General features: G+C 39.4%; 1 pseudogene; it reads left to right on the top strand.

Annotated features, from left to right (window-relative positions):
- The first annotated feature begins 368 nt into the window (after positions 1–368).
- LOC148015184 (pyrophosphate-energized vacuolar membrane proton pump 1 pseudogene) lies at positions 369–2305 on the top strand (annotated as a pseudogene).
- Positions 2306–17536: the final 15231 nt, after the last annotated feature.

The following is a 17536-nucleotide window of genomic DNA, read 5'->3' as shown; positions in this document are numbered from 1 at the left end:
CATAGCCCTGCCGTTGCCGCAACCTGCCAATCCTAGCTATTGTGCGCACGCTCGGGTGCAACGACTTCACATATTCACCGATAGGACAGGGGAGGTAGAATAGGGCAGACAAGGGCAGGGGCAAGGGCAAGGGTTAGGGGCAAAGGAGGGCGAGAAGGAGAGGAAAGAGGAGAAAGAGGATGGATGATGATAGAGAGAGAGAGGCATGAGAGAGAAGAGAGAGGAAACCGTGCTCTGATACCATGTTGAAGACTGCGTGAGGAAGATGAGGAACGGAGGAAGAGAGAAGAGAAGAGAGACATGAGACACCGGAAGTGGAAAGGAAAGAGAGCTTCCAGATCATGAGTCCACCATGAGCTTAGACGAAGATGCAGATGATTCTGACCAACCACCACCAAATCACTATCGCAACTGGTCTCTTGGCCTTCGAGCACAAGTCCAGGCCTGCCAGCAATGGCTACACCTTTCTCAACAACAACGGCACCCACAGTCACAACATTGTCAATGGATCATCAGACTGTGACGAGGAGGATAGATTGGATGAGGAATCAGATGCAACAACTATTAGGAAATGCGCTGAAATTCAGCAAGCCATATCCATAGGAGCCACATCGTTTTTGCTGACAGAGTATAAGTATTTGGTTTATTTCATGGGCATATTTGGTACTGTCATTTTCTTGTTCCTGGGATTTGTGAAGGGGTTCAGTACTAAGCCCCAGCCTTGCAGATACGATCCAAAGTAGGAATGTGCCCCAGCTCTCTTTATAGCAATTTTCACTACAGTTGCATTTATATTGGGAGCTTTGACGTCCATAGTGTTGGGATTTTTGGGCATGATGATCGCAACATATGCGAATGCTCGCACAACTTTGGAAGCCAGAAAAGGGATAGGCAAAGCATTCAAAATCGCCTTCCAATCAGGTTTGGTGATGGGTTTCTTACTTGCTGCTAATGGCCTCATAGTTTTATACATCACTATAAAACTGTTCGAGCTTTATTATAAGGATGATTGGGAGGGCCTTTTTGAGGCCATCACTGGCTATGGGCTTGGAGGCTCATCCTTGGCTCTATTTGGAAGGGTTGGAGGTGGAATCTATACCAAAGCTGCGGATGTTGAAGCAGATCTTGTTGGAAAAGTAGAAAGGAATATCCCAGAGGATGATCCACGAAATCTAGCGGTCATTGCTAACAATGTGGGTGATAATGTGGGAGATATTGCAAGAATGGGTTCTGATTTCTTTGGCTCCTTTGCTGAATCTTCTTGTGCAGCTCTTGTTGTGGCTTTCATGTCATCATTTGGCACAAATCATGACTTCACTGCTATGTGCTTCTTTCTACTCATTAGCTCTATGGGCATTGTGGTGTGCCTCATCACAACCTTGTTCACAACTGATGTGTTTGTCAAGATCTCAAATCTAAGGGATATTGAACCTACACTGAAGAGACAGTTGCTAATATCCACCATCTTAATGACATTCGGTGCAGCATTTGTTTGTTGGATGGCACTACCATCAACGTTTTACATATATGATCCTAACAGTGGTGCAAAGATGGTTCAAAACTGGAAACTATTTTTCTACGTTGGAGTAGGGCTTTGGGCAGGGTTGGTAATTGGCTATGTTACAGAGTATTTCATGAACAATACATACAGACCAGTCCAGGATGTTGCTGATTCTTACAGGACAGGAGATGCTACCAATGTCATCTTTGGTTTGGCACTTGCCTACAAGTTTGTAATTGTTCCAATATTTTCTATTGTTATTGCCATCTATGTCAGCCATACCCTAGCAACCATGTACGAGATCGTAGTTGCAGCTCTTTGAATGCTTTGTACCATTGCCACTTGTCTAGCCATAGATGCATATGGTCCCATAAGTGATAATGCTGGTATCGCAACTAGTCTCTGGATGACCATGATACTTCTTACACATCTCTCCACAAGAAGCGTAGCCGCAGTATAGACTACGAGGCCGCGAAGGCTTTCAAGCTGGACAGATTCCTCAACCATAGGACTTCTTCAAAGTCCAGCTTGCAGCATCAACAACCCCCAGTTGACAGCACTCCGCTCTCCGAATTGGTCTCTGTGATCCACACTTTGGGAGAGTGCTTTCTCAGATTAGAAGAGATGAAACTGCAGATGCAGAGAGAGTCTGAGCAATTCCGTGATGATCTGGAGGCCATGCGTACAAAGATGTTCCTAGAGTCCCAGAAGCAGATTGCTAAGATGTTTGCTTGGGCTTTGAGCAGCAATAAGAAAACTGATGAGCTATTGCTGATGATTGTTGGTATTTTGTTCATCATTTGATTATTCTAAATGTTTCTTTCTTCCAGCTGATTTTTGGCTCTTCATGTTACATTTCTTTCTTCCAGTTGATTTTTGGCTCTTCATGCTATGTTTCATATCATTTCATCTATATTGCAGCTAATGCATTGAAATTATTCCAGGCTTTGTTTATAAGAAATGTTTCGAGCTGATGGGATGATATTTCATTTCATTCTTATTCCAAGTGTTGAAATGTTCTAGCTGATGTTTCATTATTATTCCAGCTGTTGAGTTGTTCTAGCTGATGTTTCATTGTTTCCAGTTGTTGTTTGACTATTTTCAGCTGATTCGTCTCTTCAAGCTTATGTTTATTCTACTTGATATTTTATCTATTCTAGCTAAGGAGCTGATGTTGCAGCTAATGTTTTCGTCTTGATAATGCTCATCTCGTCCATTCTTCTTTCCATTTGCTGGTGGTATGCCAACTGCTATTTTGTATATTCTAGCTGATGAGCTAATGAAATTTTTATCGTATATTCTAGCTGCTCAGTTGATTTATGACATTGTGATTGTGTTCTAATGTTGATATAACATTTTCTATTAAGCTTTTGATGTCACAGATTATGCTGCATAGCCGATTATATCCACACTCAAGATAAAGCAATTACATGGCTCTTTATCTCCTTCGATTTCTTCATCTATTCTAATTCAAGATTGATGTAGCTCCTTCATTTATCTATAGTAATTCAGGAGTGATGTAGCTCCCTCAATGCCTACAAATAGGCACTTGTATATTCAGGAGTGATTAGATTGATGTAGCTCCTTCATTTATCTATAGTAATTCAGGAGTGATGTAGCTCATTCGATGCCTACAAACATGCACTTGTATATTCAGGAGTGATTTATCTCCTTTCAACTTTGTAATAATATATTTTCAATATTAATATAGCAGTAGGGCTATATAGAGCTGTGGGTTTTTCCCTTGAGCCCCCAAAGGTTTTTTCATCCACAGTTAGGGACCTTTATTTGAGCGGGGGTATTAGCTATATATAGTTTGTCTATATATAGCATCCCTGGTCCCCTCTATATATTCCAACTATGTGTGCTCATTTGATGCACTTCTGGGGTTCCACTTGCGATGTCTCGTGTCTTTCTTCTCTTCTCTCTTCCTCCGTTTCTCGTCTCCCTTGCGCACTGTTCAACAGCATAATCCATATTCGTGTAGGCATGGTTATAAGATCAAAAACCCAGCTATAATGTATAGACAAAGGATAAGTTGGTTGCAACCCATCTTGATGCTTAACCATAGAGTACATTTGACACACATAACAAGTTTCAATAAAATGCTCTATGTCTTGATACATGTTCTACCACCAATATTTTTCTTTGATCTTACTAAAAGTTTCCCATACGCCTCTATGGCCAGCCCACAAGCTTTCATGAAATTCCTTCATTACCGGTTCTTGTAATCCTTTGTTACCTAAAACTCAGACCGGCACTCCTTTCTTCTTCTTTGCTTGTTTCCATAGATGCCCATTTTCATGAAAGAAGCCATAAGCTTTTCTCTTAATATGCTTGAATTCTTCATTAGTCCATGTCTCTTTGTTCTTCATTCTGCTCAAATATTGGCCGATCTTCAGCGAATCTTCTTCATAATCTTCTTCAAGGAATGAACTAGAACTTGAGCAATGCAATGAGCATGTTGGCTCCTAGTTGACCACCCTTCTTCCATAATGGAATCTTTGATCTTTGTTGGTGTTTGCTAAATTAGAGCAGTACCTTTTTCTATTCTTGTTGTACTTAATGTTGTACCATTAAAAAGATCAGTAACATTTGCTATTTTTAGCTTTGGATGTGTATATGCAGCTATTGAAAAGGTATTTTCAGCAGCAGCCATGGAATAAAAAACAGCAAGTATAGACTCTTCAACTTCATCTTCTTCCATCAACTCCTTTTCATTGCCATATCTTGCACATGACAACATGTAAGCAACTGGATTTTCCTTTCCTACAATATGCTTTAATTTAGGGTTGAGAGATTCAATATATGCAATCCATCTTAGCATAGCAATGTCCGGCCTATTCTATAGTGGACCCTTCGCTCTCTTTTGTTATTTGTTTCTTAAAATTATCAGTTCTTTTTTTTTAAATATAAGGTGTTTCATTGTGACTCATCATGTAAGATGTTAGTGTTGCTCTTGCAGCCACCTACAGGTCTAGTGGAGAGAAAAGGGTGGCTACAACATGTTGTCAACCTTCTAGCATTCAATCTTCTAGTAGCTCAAAAGGAGATGCAAGTAGTAGAGTGGTCAAAGAAGCAATGTCACCATGACATACCTATCAATACTTGAATTTATGTTAAAAAATATGTAGGCCCTCTTTTCTTGCTGCCTCTAATTTTTCATTGAGTACTTGAAGTAATTGTAAGTGGTTGCATGTGGTAATGAAAGTACATGCAAGACAAGTTGAAAAGTCATTCACAAACCACTTGAAAGAGGGTGTTACATCCTTTTCAAGGAACCTAAGGTTGTCTTGTGTCTTGTAAGGGAACCTGACATTGTCTTCCACAAACCACTTGAAAGAGGGTGTTCTGTCCTTTTCAGCAAGACTTGTGATCTCTCAAGTGTTCCTCATCCCAAATTACCTATGTCATAGATACTATGGTTTGTAACATCAATACCACTCTTCAAGAACAATTCAAGTGCAAATATATGAAGACAAGAAAATGTACCTTTAAATTTAATACTTACGATGGTATTAAAGATAATCATAAGGTTCTGTCTTGGCTAAGTCAACTCAACTCATATTTTGATATTGAAAGTTATGCTGAAAATGATAAAATCAATGGTGATTCACATTATTTTATCGACAAAGATTCTTTATAGTGGAATGTCACATGTAAGAGCATTGACGTTGTCGCAGTGTGTAGGATTGAAGGTCACCGCAAGGGTTTGCTAAGAAAGCTAGACAACATAAATGGAGAAGTGTCTTCAAGAGTTAGGTAGATTGGAGTGAGTGTTCAAGAGGTACTTCTTGGTCAATCACTAGGGTCTGAGAAAGAAGATTGTATTGGGGTTCAAGAGCTTAGACTCCACAATTGGTTGAGATAAGAGAAGGGTAGACACAAGAATATTACCTCATTAGTTTAAACTCAAGTCAAGCTTGTTTCCTTGCAAGATTAGTCACATATATCATCAACAACTCTGCATCCCATCATTCAACTTTGTATGATTACATTAAATGTAAATTGAAGCTTATGAGTCAATTACAAGGCTTGATGGATAAACATATTTACTTCAAGAGAGCTTCAAATAAAGATCCATATAAGATTAAGTTATCACAGCCAAGAAGTAAACAAGGAAAGCTCCTCTTAATTCAACTCAAAGAAAATATGAAAGGTCTTGGAACATTGCCCTACCATTGGGGCTCATAAATCATGCGTATTTTGATAGGATATCACCTATAAAGGAAGAAATGAATTAAAAGATTACTGCTCAAGCTAGCTCTCTAAATATGACCGAAGATAACAGCCCCAAATCAGCCCATAAACTTCCGAGATTCACCTCTGATGATAGAATACACTTTCTCTAACATAGAGTGCATAGATCAGTCAAATACAAGTGTAATCATACCATATGAAGCAATAGAGAAGTAAAAGGATCTGTTGTTCACAAATCATCATGTGGGCTGCCTGTTTCAGCCCATATACATAGCTTCAACCTTCCAAGAAGACACTTTGATGAAGCACAAAACAGCCCATGTATTCAAGAGCATGTAAAAGTAATAGGTAGCTTTCAATAGACATATAGAAGTAGAAGAGAAGAAGGAATTCTTGTTTCCCTTGTTTGCTTTGTATTTGGCCACCTATTTTAGACTCAAGTGTTTACATAGAGCAATCAAGATGCTCCCTTCCACAATGTTTTATGCAATATGTACTTGCATTGAGCATAGCAATGCCATGAATCTACAATAAGAGAAAAATAAGTGTTGCTGCCCACAATACTTAGTTTGGGTTGAAATATTCAGCCCACTTTGGTGTATGGCTTGATCAACCTCTTTACCTGGAAGCTTTGGACAACTCTTCCCCTTCTCCATCCATGGTGCCTACTCATCCCTGAGTTTTGCCTGCAAAATGCGGCATAGTTCACACCACCTCCTTGATCTCTCTCTTGACTATTTCAGTCACATAGGCAATGCTACAAGTCATATAAAATGTATTATGCTTGGTTAACCTAGGTAACTTTTTCTCCCTTCCGACTTGGCTTGTGAATATACTTAAAAACTTTGAAAATCATAAGTGCCTAACCACATCATTAGGTCCTTGAAAATGCAATCCAAGGGATCCTACCAAATCAACTGCTCATTTCCATGTTTTATCTTGTTAAATGTTCCGTGACTTACATAAATTTTAGCAATTGCATGTAAGTGTTGCAAAGAGAGTTAAAAGTAAGTATCCACATTTATTCATTTTGTCAAGGACCCATGATAAATTTATTTTAGTTTAAGGAAGAGAGCCCCCATCTTGGCTTCACCATGCCATATGCTGGTGGACTTAGGCTTAACATTTTATTGCACAGATCTCTTGTAGTTTGTCTAAATTACAAGTGACTAAGTAATATATGTAGAGGTTGAAAATCTTATGTTTAAAACATGGGCAAAGAATCTTATGACATTCACCCCTCTTAACCTGCACATCCAATGACATGTGCCACTTTATGTTGTTTCCATCTTCTGTCATGTCCTCTTCTCCATCCTTGAAGTCATCTTCTTTCTCCATGTCTTCATGCTCTTGGATTATAGCCAAGTCTTCTAACACATATGTTGAATTTTCTCTTCATTTGAAGAGCTTGATTCTTTTTCTAGCGATGGGTATATCATCTTCCTCAAGGTCCTCATTCTTTTCATAGACTTCACATATTATCATCTTCTATCAAACATATTATCAGCCCAATCCACATCTGCATATTGCTAATAGAACCATTTGCACTATGCTTAATTTTGTAGACGCTCTTAGAGCCAATAGATTTCTTGCCCTTAGGTAATGGTACTAGATTCCAATTCTTGTTGGTCTCTAGTATAGCCATTGTTGAGAAATAGACAAATGATGTATGCTCCAAGAGGAGCTGTCCTGAATCCCATATGCACAGTGAGGAGAGTGGAACAACTCAAAGCCTATAAAGCATTGTACTTGACTATGAAATGAATACAATATCATGATGCTTTGTACTTTCAGTTAAGTGTCTGTCATTGTCAATTCTACACAAGATTGTGTTTATGAGTCCAAGCTAATCTATCTTGGAACCTAATTCACTTGTGTAATAGTTTATCTCTACTTGTCCATGTCATTATGAACTTGGTCTTCATCTTTGATCCACCATAGCTTGTGTCATGTCCTAGATCCTCATCATTTAACATGGTATCAGAGCCCAGTTGGGCATGTCACAGCTCATACTCTGAATCTCTAGTCTCCCTTCACCTCTGGTAATCTCTAACCAGCCCACATTCAGCTCATACCTCCAGTTTCAACTTCAAATCTCAGTTGGACCTTGTGGCAGCCATAGCCAGATTGCACCTACCCACCTTGGAGCACTTGGATCTCTCTCTACGGGCCATATCTTCAAGTGAATCCTTCTGGAAGTATCTTCCCTTGCTCCAGGCGCTTCAGCCTATCACATCGGACAGCAACATTAGCATCCACAGTAGGCAGCATTGCGCGATTTCCAGAAACGGCGCAGTCTGAAACTGCGTGACGGTTCGTACAGCTGCACGCACAACACGCAGCGCAATCGACACAGCAACCATAGGGCTTTTGTAGCCCATGACATAAGCTTCATGGCCATGTAAAAATTTCTGAGAATGATCAAGTGTGTAATGCACACAGACCAAAAAACCAGGCTGCTACAGAAACCCTAATCCAGGAAGCCATATCCAGAAATTTGGAAGCTTGGAAACCTTATTCCTCTTTCTCATTACCATCATCAACAATGATTTTTGATCACTGAGGAATACTCTCTGAAGCTCATTACTAGTCTGGAAGTGTCCAAGGAAGCTCAGAAGCCACCCACGAAGTTCCTAAGAGGAAGCAGATCAAGTACCGACTAGTATCCATTAACACTCAACTAGTGTCAATTTGACACTGATTCTCTTGTGTCTCTTGACACATTAAAATACAATTTTTTGCTGGTTAACTGAAGATTAGCAACATGGCCGAGCTTGAGCAAATAGCAAAGTTTAATGGAGAAGGCTTCCATGCGTGGAAGGAAAAGACCATGTATCACCTAATGCGGAAAGACTTGTGGGACCTGTTTGAAGATGATGCAGATAACAAGAAGGAAGATGATGAAGACGGGTTCGTTGAAGAAGAACAGTTCAAATCCAAATAATGGAAGAAGATGAATAATAAGGCACTAGGCATCATTGCCTGGGGACTTAGTGATGACGTGTTACATCATATATCTGGCATTAGAAATGCTAGAACCGCCTGGGAGGAACTTGATAAAATGTTTGGTACTCAAGCAAAGAATTCAAAGGTAAAACTTCTCATGCAGTTTTATAAACTGGATATCAAAGACAGTGCTTCTATGACCATACACATTAATAAGTTTAAGAGTTTAAAAACTCAACTTGCATCTCTTAAAAAGAATATTGAGGAAGATGAAGCAATAGCCGTACTGCTTGCAAGTGTAAACAAGGATCCATATGAAAATCTTGTGTCCACTTTGAGTAATGTTCCAAGCCTCACACTTAAAGATATTGAGCACTCACTACTCGACGAAGAAGGCAAAGTAAAAACCAAGAATGCAAAAGACAATGTCTCATCATCTAGGGAAAATCTTTTGTACACCAAAGGAGCTGCTGGACCTAAAGGAAGAGGTCGAGGATTCATCAACAACAATAACAAGGATCGGATTACATGTCACTATTGTGGTAAGACTGGCCATGTAGCCAGTGAATGTTTCCACAAGAAGAGAGCCCAACAATTGCAAAGTGATCATCACCAGAACCAATACATGGAGGAAAAAGAAGAAGAAGAATATGCTTCCACTACCATCAACAACTCTGACAGATTGTTTTGAAGAACTTTCATTGTATCTCTCATATGTTAGTGAATTTGATTTATATAACCCTTGCCAAGATGTAAAGTCTCATGCCAAGATGTAAAGTCTCAAGCTTTAACTTGACTAGGCTGCCTATGAGCTAGTCTTCCGGGCCATGTCATCATGAAGGGGGGGCAAAAGCCAGCAAGTGTAGGGACTCATCATTTGAGGGGGGGTGTTGAGAAATAGACAAATGATGTATGCTCCAAGAGGAGCTGTCCTGAATCCCATATGCACAGTGAGGAGAGTGGAACAACTCAAAGCCTATAAAGCATTGTACTTGACTATGAAATGAATACAATATCATGATGCTTTGTACTTTCAGTTAAGTGTCTGTCATTGTCAATTCTACACAAGATTGTGTTTATGAGTCCAAGCTAATCTATCTTGGAACCTAATTCACTTGTGTAATAGTTTATCTCTACTTGTCCATGTCATTATGAACTTGGTCTTCATCTTTGATCCACCATAGCTTGTGTCATGTCCTAGATCCGCATCATTTAACAGCCATCTCCTTATCCATTACTACATCTCGATGAGCATGTTTGACAACACCCTCAAAACAAGTGGGCTCAATATCCTAAGCCACCTTTACCATATAAGCATAATGATGAGCAACATAACCTTCAAAACCAAATCTTTTAATAGGGTATCTAATCTTGCTAGATCTACATACCATTGGATCAGTTAGTGGAGTCTTTACATTACCATGTACTTTGCTTTAGCCATCTAAACTAGTCTCTCTTAGTAGTGCCACTTGGATACCATATTAAAAATTGCGTGGTGGAAAGACTTCCTTGAGCTACTGTGCCAAACACACACTACATACACAAGAAAAAGATCTCTCAAGAACACAAGAAGAGAGTTGGATGCCAAAAAAATTTCTTGCTGGTTTCTTCTTCTTCTTTCATTCACAATGCAATTTACACAAAGTATAAATAAGATAACATAAAGGAAAGTGGTCTATGGAGTCAAACAGTGCATAAATCACTATACTAATCAATTGTTGGCGCTATAACTATGTAAGTTATAGGTAGGCACAACAAACCATATATAATAAGTGATAAGTTAGTGGCCATGTAAGAGTCATAATGACCACCGACATGCTAATTGTGGACATGTAGACCAATTTAACTAGGCAGTCCATCATCAATGTTTGTATAACTATGAAAGAAGGGCTTTGATAGTTAGAATAAAATGTATGTATTTCTAGCATATATGATGGTTTGTTGTATGTAGATATACCAACTAAAATTACAGCTATGTTGAAATCTGAGCGAAAGGCTACAAATACCATAATATAGGTAAATTCCTTGGGCATGTACTAGTTAATTGCACATTTTGTATTACAAGAAGCTCTATGCTCAAATGACAAGGCTAAAGCTAAAGTTGACACAAAGTATAAGATAGTAGATCAAGAAGTAAAAGCGGTTCAATGCCATTTTCTCCAAATAGTGAGGAAATGATTGAATTGGCTTCTGATAGCCAACCCTAAGATATCCAAAGAAGATTATCCATAAATTTACTTCAGATTTTCTCAAATAGTTGAAAATAGAATGCATTGAGTTTCTTTTTCTGAGAAAGAAGTTATGATTTGAAAATATGTTGTTTAGGTATGGCATGGCTATTGCATTTTAGCCACATGATATTGGCTATGTAGATCTAGATATTGTTACAGCTATGGTGATTTTTTACTATTCTACATGTATCATGGCATTTGCAGCCAATTAGAGTGCTAAAGGTGCATTTGTAAAAATTGATAGATTTGCAGGACATGAAGATTAGGATGAGAATCTTGGAACCTTTCTCAACTCCTTACTCTAACAGGTGGTTCACAGTGCCAAAGAAAAATGGAACTTTGAGGTTTATTCATGTTATGCATCTAGGGAGTAAGGTGACCATTAGTAATGTAAGAGCAGGTACAGTGGTTGATGCATTTGTTGAAGCCTTTGTTGGAAGAGCTATCTACTCATTGGGTGACTGTCTTGGCTATGAGGAGTTTATATCAAAAATTGAAAGAAGAGATATTACTACCATGAAAACTCCATTGGGATTAGTGCTAACTATGAGAATATCTTAGCTAGGCTAAAAGAGGTGAATCTAACCCTTTTAGGTCAAAAGTTGAGCTTAAGTATTTTATATCATTTCAATACTACATTTTGTACACATTCCAGATGCTCTGTGCCAATTGTTGAGAAAGGCACAGAAGTTCCAGTGGGATAGGATCTATAGAAAGGCTATGAGAAAGTTGAAGACATTAATGAAGATTCATCCTACTCTAAGGAAATGAGACTATATTGGTGGAAGACCCATTATCATCAGTGTAGATACAAGCCCCACTGGATTTGGTTGGGCTAGTGGACTGATGATCATAAGGGAAAGAGATATACAATCAAATTTGGAGAAAATGTATTAAATGAAAGATAGAGAAGGTTTCTACAAATCAATAGAGAACTATGGGAGTTATGAGAACTCTAAAATGTGACAAAGAATACTTCATATCACTTGTGATATGACTTGGCATGAGGATTAATTTATTATGAGCCAATTTTTTTGGAGACTAAATGGTGATGCCCTCAGTTGATGATGCCAAAGGTTCACACATTAAGTGACTTCTTTTCTTAAGTAATAGAATGTTACAAACAATTATTTGAGAGATACAAAGAGAACTGACATGATGCTTCCTTAAGTCTAGATTCCATGACAATAATGACCTTCCAAGGAATATAACAAATCAATATCCTGTCTATGCATATTGATTCCACTCAATTCAAGTCATTGTTAGCACATGAAAAGTAGTGGTGATTCTCTTGAGGATTATGTTTGTATTGTGGATGACTCAGGAATATTGCTCAATGTGGTCATAGTAAGAGGTTGCAAGTATGAAGCGACAATGTGCATTCATCTCCAATTTTTTGGCAAACATGGATACTTAGCCACAATAGGGACCATGCACCTCAATGAAAATCAAGAACTTTTAGAAGGCCCCTCCTTGTCTACTGAGGCTACTTCAAGTTTTATATTGTTGATAAAAGTTTATACTAACTACACATTGAAGTGCTTTTAGACTTTGGATCCTTTGCATGTTTCATTGATAAGAAGTTTGCACAATAATAAGTAAAGTTTCAGAAGACCAGTCCTTCCTTTTACAAGTCTAGAGAAAACTTTCCAAGGATCCCTTTGCCTAGGATATCAAGAAAAAGTTCAACAAGGGTGTACAACTATTAAAGGCTTCTAAGAAGTTGAAGGCCTACTCTTTTATCAAGGGCTATTGTATACATTACGAGGATTGCTTCAGTCACATATACTCCAAACAAGGCATGATATTCCCATTGCAAGAGTTTTTGGGGCCAATAAAATAATAGAGCTAATCTCTTGAGACTATGGGTGGCCTCACATGTGGAAATTAGTTAAAGAATTTGTCTGGACCTGTGATATGTGTAATAGAGAAAAAGTCCCTTACCATCAACCTCATGGGTTGCTCCTATTCCTAATCACCCTTGGCCATCTATGTCCATGGACTTTATCACCAATCTACCTTCCTCGAAGGAGTGTGATTCCATTTTTGTGGTGGTTGATAGATTTACCAAGATGACATGCTTTATTTCCACCTACAAGACAATTAGTGGCAAAGGTACAACTCCAATTTTCCTTGAACATATTTTATCATTGTCTTTTGTTACGAGATAGCATTTCTTTAGATTGAGGACCACCATTTGTATCAAGTTTTTGGAGAGGACTCCTCAATCTCGTATGTGTCAACCACCCTCAAAGTAATTGATAATAAAAGAGTAAATCAAATCTTAGAACAATATTTGTAATGTATAATCAATTATGTTCATGATAATTGGGTGGTTTTACTTTCCTTAGTTGAATTCACCTACTATAATGCTAATCATACCTCTACTAGAAAAATCCCATTCTTTGCCAACTACGGAAGACACCCTAAAATGGATACTTATGTAACTCACCAAAAGAATAAACCAAGTATCCTTGATTTCAGAAACTCTCATGGAAGGCTTAAATACCTTGTTGATTGGAAGTTATAGGATTCTAGTGAGCAAACATGGAAACCAGCCTCTCATCCAATTGCCTAGTATCTACAAAAGTAAAGGAGTTTCATTAGGATCATCCATTTAAGGCAAGAGTCTTACCAAGAAACCTCAGTGCTTCTTGTCAAACTTGTCAATGAAGGAAGGGGTATTGTTATGGCCATAAGAGACTTAGTATCTTCTAGAAACTACTAGAAGATTTGGGAAAGTCCTGGAAGATTCTAAAAAGGTTTTAAAACATTCTTTGGAAGGTTTTAGAATAGTACTTCTATCAGTAATTGCATTAGCATCACTTATATCATGAATGATGCCATTACCTAGAAGCTTCTCCTTAACCTCCTCAACTCTAGTATAAATTGGGGTATTTGGCTACAAGTCCTTAAGTCTTGCCAATAGTAGTTGTGAAGGTCATGTGAAGCATATATTGTCTTGTATTTGATCTAGTCTTGCATCAATGTCTTATCTTATATCAATCTTGTATTAAGAAATATATTATTGCACTTCATCCTTTTATAATGATGAAATAAGTTCTTCTTTTTCTTTAAGCTATTCTCTTCTAAGTTGTGAGAGGTGAAATTTTTCTTTCTTCCCAAGCTCTTGTCGCCCTCATAGCAACATCAAATATATATTTAATTCATTGTAAGCCCAAACTAGATCCAATTATTTCGAGGATGAGGACGATGCCCACCTCGATGAGTCCCCCCCCTCCACACTTCCCACCAGGACCCCTCCCTCGTCAAGAAGATCCCCGACACACCTGGATAGACCTCCGTCCAGTGCCACCACAAGATGGAGAAGCTCTGTCGCAAGTACCGTGCCGAGCCCATTGCCATCCTACTCCGAGTTTGAGTCCAGCAAAAGCATTAGGGTTCCCAAGGAAAGAGAGCTTCCAGATCATGAGTCCACCATGAGCTTAGACGAAGATGCAGATGATTTTGACCAACCACCACCAGATCGCTATCGCAACCGGTCTCTTGGCCTTCGAGCACAGATAGTTGGAATATATAGAGGGGACCAGGGATGCTATATATAGACAAACTATATATAGCTAATAGCGCGAGGGAGACGAGGAATGGAGGAAGAGAGAAGAGAAGAGAGACACGAGAAACCGGAAGTGGAACCCCAGAAGTGCATCAAGTGAGCACACATAGTTGGAATATATAGAGGGGACCAGGATGCTATATATAGACAAACTATATATAGCTAATACCCCCGCTCAAATAAAGGTCCCTAACTGTGGATGAAAAAACCATTGGGAGCTCAAGGGAAAAACCCACAGCTCTATATAGCCCTGCTGCTATATTAATATTGAAAATATATTATTACAAAGTTGAAAGGAGCTAAATCACTCCTGAATATACAAGTGCCTGTTTGTAGGCATCGAATGAGCTACATCACTCCTGAATTACGATAGATAAATGAAGGAGCTACATCAATCTAGTCACTCCTGAATATACAAGTGCCTATTTGTAGGAATTGAGGGAGCTACATCACTCTTGAATTACTATAGATAAATGAAGGAGCTACATCAATCTTGAATTACTATAGATAAATGAAGGAGCTACATCAATCTTGAAGGAGCTACATCACTCTTGAATTACTATAGATAAATGAAGGAGCTACATCACTCTTGAATTACTATAGATAAATGAAGGAGCTACATCAATCTTGAATTACTATAGATAAATGAAGGAGTTACATCAATCTTGAATTACTATATAATCGGCTATGCAGCATAATTTGTGACATCAAATTAATAGAAAATGTTATATCAACATTAGAACACAATCACAATGTCATAAATCAACTGAGCAGCTAGAATATACGATAAAAATTTCATCAGCTCATCAGCTAGAATATACGGAATAGCAGCTGGCATACCACCAGCAAATGGAAAGAAGAATGGATGAGATGAGCATTATCAAGACGAAAAAATCAGCTGCAACATCAGCTCCTTAGCTAGAATAGATAAAATATCAAGTAGAATAAACATAAGCTTGAGCAGACGAATCAGCTGAAAATAGACAAACAACAACTGGAAACAATGAAACATCAGCTAGAACAACTCAACAGCTGGAATAATAATGAAACATTAGCTGTAACATTTCAACAGCTGGAATAAGAATGAAATGAAATATCATCCCATAAGCTCGAAACATTTCTTATAAACAAAGCCTGGAATAATTTCAACGCATTAGCTGTAATATAGATGAAATGATATGAAATGTAGCATGAAGAGCCAAAATTCAACTGGAAGAAAGAAACGTAGCATGAAGAGCAAAAAATCAACTGGAAGAAAGAAACATTTAGAATAATCAAATAATGAACAAAATACCGACAATCATCAGCAAGAGCTCATCAGTTTTCTTACTGTTGCTCAGAGCCCAAGCAGACATCTCAGTAATCTGCTTCTGGGACTCTAGGAACATCTTTCTATGCCTGGCCTCCAGATCATCACGGAATCGCTCAGACTCTCTCTGCATCTGCAGTTTCATCTCTTCTAATATGAGAAAGCACTCCCCCAAAGTGCGGATCACAGAGACCAATTTAGAGAGCCGAGTGCTGTCAACTGGGGGCTGTTGACGCCGCAAGCTAGACTTTGAAGAAGTCCAATGGTTGAGGAATCTATCCATCTTGAAAGCCTTCGCGGCCTTGTAGTCTATACTGCGGCTACGCATTTCCTAATAGCTGCTGCATCTGATTTCTCATCCAATCTATCCTCCTCGTCACAGTTTGATGATCCATTGACGATGTTGTGACTGTGGGTGCCGTTGTTGTTGAGGAAGGTGTAGCCATTGCTGGTAGGCCTAGATTTGTGCTCGAAGACCAAAAGACCGGTTGCAATAGTGATCTAGTGTGGTGGTTGGTCAGAATCATTTGCATCTTCGTCTAAGCTCATGGTGGACTCGAACTTGGAGTAGGGTGGCAATGGGCTCGACACGATACTTGCATCGGAGCTTCTCCATCTTGTGGCCGCACTGGACGGAGGTCTGTCCAGGTGTCGGGGATCTTCTTGACGAGGGAGTGGTCCTGGGGGGAAGGGTGGAGGGGGGGCTCATCGAGGTGGGCATCGTCCTCCTCCTCCTGGCCGTGGGGATGCTGAGAGGTGTCGTCCTTTGCGGCCATGGCGACAGGATAGAGGAGGTAGAACAAGCGGCAGGGGTAGGGGTTAGGGGCAGAGGAAGGTGCAACGACTTCACATATTCACCGACAAGACAAGGAGGCAACGGTCTCTCCTCTCTCGCAGCCCTGCCGTTGCCGCAACCTGCCAATCTTGGCTATTGTGCGTACGCTCGAGTGCAACGACTTCACATATTCCCCGACAGGACAGGGGAGGCAGAACAGGGCAGGCAGGGGCAGGGGCAGGGGTCAAGGGCAAAGGAGGGCGAGAAAGAGAGGAAAGAGGAGAAAGAGGATGGATGATGATAGAGAGAGAGAGGAAGCAACACTACTCCTTCAGCGTAGGATGCTCTCGGCATGAGAGAGAAGAGAGAGGAAACCTCACTCTGATACCATGTTGAACAGTGCGCGAGGGAGACGAGGAACGGAGGAAGAGAGAAGAGAAGAGAGACACGAGACACCGGAAGTGGAACCCCAGAAGTGCATCAAGTGAGCACACATAGTTGGAATATATAGAGGGGACCAGGGATGCTATATATAGACAAACTATATATAGCTAATATATGAAATATTTAGTGCTTGCAAGAGAGGATCTAACTAATCAAGCTGAAGGCAAAGCCCTAACAACCAAGACCACTCAAGTTGTTTGTCATCTTTTTCTTGAAGAAGTGTTTTGCAAATATGGTTGTGTTGGTAAAGTAACTGCAGACATAGGGGAGTTGGATGCTGATAAGGCACCCAACTTCTTAGCTCAATTGGGAATTGAAGTGGCTTTACCGTCAACCTACAACCCTAAAGGCAATGGAAAAAGTGAGTGAGGGCATTAGCTTATTCTCAAAGCTCTAGTAAAATCTTATAGAGGAAAAATCAAAGAATGGCCTAAAATGCTTCCTTTTGCATTATGGGCTGACCTGACCTTTGCCGTAATTGGCTATATGCGGGCTGAACTTATGCATGGACAATAACCAATTATGCCAATTGAAGAATCTATTCTCACATGGAGTC

The sequence above is a fragment of the Lygodium microphyllum genome, chromosome 24 (genome assembly GCF_053477565.2).
Source record: "Lygodium microphyllum isolate KBCC chromosome 24, Lygodium_microphyllum_v1.1.10, whole genome shotgun sequence".
NCBI lineage: Eukaryota > Viridiplantae > Streptophyta > Polypodiopsida > Schizaeales > Lygodiaceae > Lygodium > Lygodium microphyllum.
The sequence above is the reverse complement of the archived record's forward strand: the minus strand, read 5'-3'. Positions and strand labels throughout refer to the sequence as shown.